We start from the raw sequence: 2983 nt of genomic DNA on the forward strand, positions 1-2983 counted from the left end.
CGCCTCCTCCCATCAGACTCGTCAGACCACCTCCTCCTCTCAGACTGGTCCTCAGACCGCCTCCTCCTCTCAGACTGGTCCTCAGACCGCTTCCTCTCAGACTGGTCCTCAGACCGCCTCCTCCTCTCAGACTGGTCCTCAGAGCGCCTCCTCCTCCTCTCAGACTAGTCCTCAGACCATCTCCTCCTCTCAGACTGGTCCTCAGACCATCTCCTCCTCTCAGACTGGTCCTCAGACCGCCTCCTCCTCTCAGACTGGTCCTCAGACCGCCTCCTCCTCTCAGACTGGTCCTCAGACCGCCTCCTCTCAGACTGGTCCTCAGACCGCCTCCTCCTCTCAGACTGGTCCTCAGACCGCTTCCTCTCAGACTGGTCCTCAGACCGCCTCCTCCTCTCAGACTGGTCCTCAGAGCGCCTCCTCCTCCTCTCAGACTAGTCCTCAGACCATCTCCTCCTCTCAGACTGGTCCTCAGACCATCTCCTCCTCTCAGACTGGTCCTCAGACCGCCTCCTCCTCTCAGACTGGTCCTCAGACCGCCTCCTCCTCTCAGACTGGTCCTCAGACCGCCTCCTCCTCTCAGACTGGTCCTCAGACCGCCTCCTCCTCTCAGACTGGTCCTCAGACCGCCTCCTCCTCTCAGACTGGTCCTCAGACCGCCTCCTCCTCTCAGACTGGTCCTCAGACCGCCTCCTCCTCTCAGACTGGTCCTCAGACCGCCTCCTCCTCTCAGACTGGTCCTCAGACCGCCTCCTCCTCTCAGACTGGTCCTCAGACCGCCTCCTCCTCTCAGACTGGTCCTCAGACCGCCTCCTCCTCTCAGACTGGTCCTCAGACCGCCTCCTCCTCTCAGACTGGTCCTCAGACCGCCTCCTCCTCTCAGACTGGTCCTCAGACCGCCTCCTCCTCTCAGACTGGTCCTCAGACCGCCTCCTCCTCTCAGACTGGTCCTCAGACCGCCTCCTCCTCTCAGACTGGTCCTCAGACCGCCTCCTCCTCTCAGACTGGTCCTCAGACCGCCTCCTCCTCTCAGACTGGTCCTCAGACCGCCTCCTCCTCTCAGACTGGTCCTCAGACCGCCTCCTCCTCTCAGACTGGTCCTCAGACCGCCTCCTCCTCTCAGACTGGTCCTCAGACCGCCTCCTCCTCTCAGACTGGTCCTCAGACCGCCTCCTCCTCTCAGACTGGTCCTCAGACCGCCTCCTCCTCTCAGACTGGTCCTCAGACCGCCTCCTCCTCTCAGACTGGTCCTCAGACCGCCTCCTCCTCTCAGACTGGTCCTCAGACCGCCTCCTCCTCTCAGACTGGTCCTCAGACCGCCTCCTCCTCTCAGACTGGTCCTCAGACCGCCTCCTCCTCTCAGACTGGTCCTCAGACCGCCTCCTCCTCTCAGACTGGTCCTCAGACCGCCTCCTCCTCTCAGACTGGTCCTCAGACCGCCTCCTCCTCTCAGACTGGTCCTCAGACCGCCTCCTCCTCTCAGACTGGTCCTCAGACCGCCTCCTCCTCTCAGACTGGTCCTCAGACCGCCTCCTCCTCTCAGACTGGTCCTCAGACCGCCTCCTCCTCTCAGACTGGTCCTCAGACCGCCTCCTCCTCTCAGACTGGTCCTCAGACCGCCTCCTCCTCTCAGACTGGTCCTCAGACCGCCTCCTCCTCTCAGACTGGTCCTCAGACCGCCTCCTCCTCTCAGACTGGTCCTCAGACCGCCTCCTCCTCTCAGACTGGTCCTCAGACCGCCTCCTCCTCTCAGACTGGTCCTCAGACCGCCTCCTCCTCTCAGACTGGTCCTCAGACCGCCTCCTCCTCTCAGACTGGTCCTCAGACCGCCTCCTCCTCTCAGACTGGTCCTCAGACCGCCTCCTCCTCTCAGACTGGTCCTCAGACCGCCTCCTCCTCTCAGACTGGTCCTCAGACCGCCTCCTCCTCTCAGACTGGTCCTCAGACCGCCTCCTCCTCTCAGACTGGTCCTCAGACCGCCTCCTCCTCTCAGACTGGTCCTCAGACCGCCTCCTCCTCTCAGACTGGTCCTCAGACCGCCTCCTCCTCTCAGACTGGTCCTCAGACCGCCTCCTCCTCTCAGACTGGTCCTCAGACCGCCTCCTCCTCTCAGACTGGTCCTCAGACCGCCTCCTCCTCTCAGACTGGTCCTCAGACCGCCTCCTCCTCTCAGACTGGTCCTCAGACCGCCTCCTCCTCTCAGACTGGTCCTCAGACCGCCTCCTCCTCTCAGACTGGTCCTCAGACCGCCTCCTCCTCTCAGACTGGTCCTCAGACCGCCTCCTCCTCTCAGACTGGTCCTCAGACCGCCTCCTCCTCTCAGACTGGTCCTCAGACCGCCTCCTCCTCTCAGACTGGTCCTCAGACCGCCTCCTCCTCTCAGACTGGTCCTCAGACCGCCTCCTCCTCTCAGACTGGTCCTCAGACCGCCTCCTCCTCTCAGACTGGTCCTCAGACCGCCTCCTCCTCTCAGACTGGTCCTCAGACCGCCTCCTCCTCTCAGACTGGTCCTCAGACCGCCTCCTCCTCTCAGGCTGGTCCTCAGACCGCCTCCTCCTCCTCTCAGGCTGGTCCTCAGACCGCCTCCTCCTCCTCTCAGGCTGGTCCTCAGACCGCCTCCTCCTCCTCTCAGGCTGGTCCTCAGACCGCCTCCTCCTCCTCTCAGGCTGGTCCTCAGACCGCCTCCTCCTCCTCTCAGACTGGTCCTCAGACCGCCTCCTCCTCTCAGACTGGTCCTCAGACCGCCTCCTCCTCTCAGACTGGTCCTCAGACCGCCTCTGTATGATCAGACCGCCAATGTCTCTGTATGATGGAGGAGGAGCGGGACCTTCACTGGAGACACCGGAACCCCATCATTTGGAAGGGTTTCAATTCACCCCAATAGTGTTCAGTAGGGTTGAGGTCAGGGCCCTGGAGTTCCACCTGAACCCCATTATTGGGGGGGGGGGGGCAATTTTTTTTGGGCAAAAAGATTAAAACAAATGCC

General features: G+C 62.2%; 1 protein-coding gene across 1 annotated transcript in view; it reads left to right on the forward strand.

Moving 5' to 3' along the window:
• Window positions 1–2983, forward strand: part of ACRC (acidic repeat containing) — a 16097-nt gene that overhangs the window by 5181 nt on the left and 7933 nt on the right. The window lies entirely within an intron of this gene.

The sequence above is a fragment of the Nanorana parkeri genome, unplaced genomic scaffold, assembly GCF_000935625.1.
Source record: "Nanorana parkeri isolate BGI_ZX_2015 unplaced genomic scaffold, ASM93562v1 scaffold2963, whole genome shotgun sequence".
NCBI lineage: Eukaryota > Metazoa > Chordata > Amphibia > Anura > Dicroglossidae > Nanorana > Nanorana parkeri.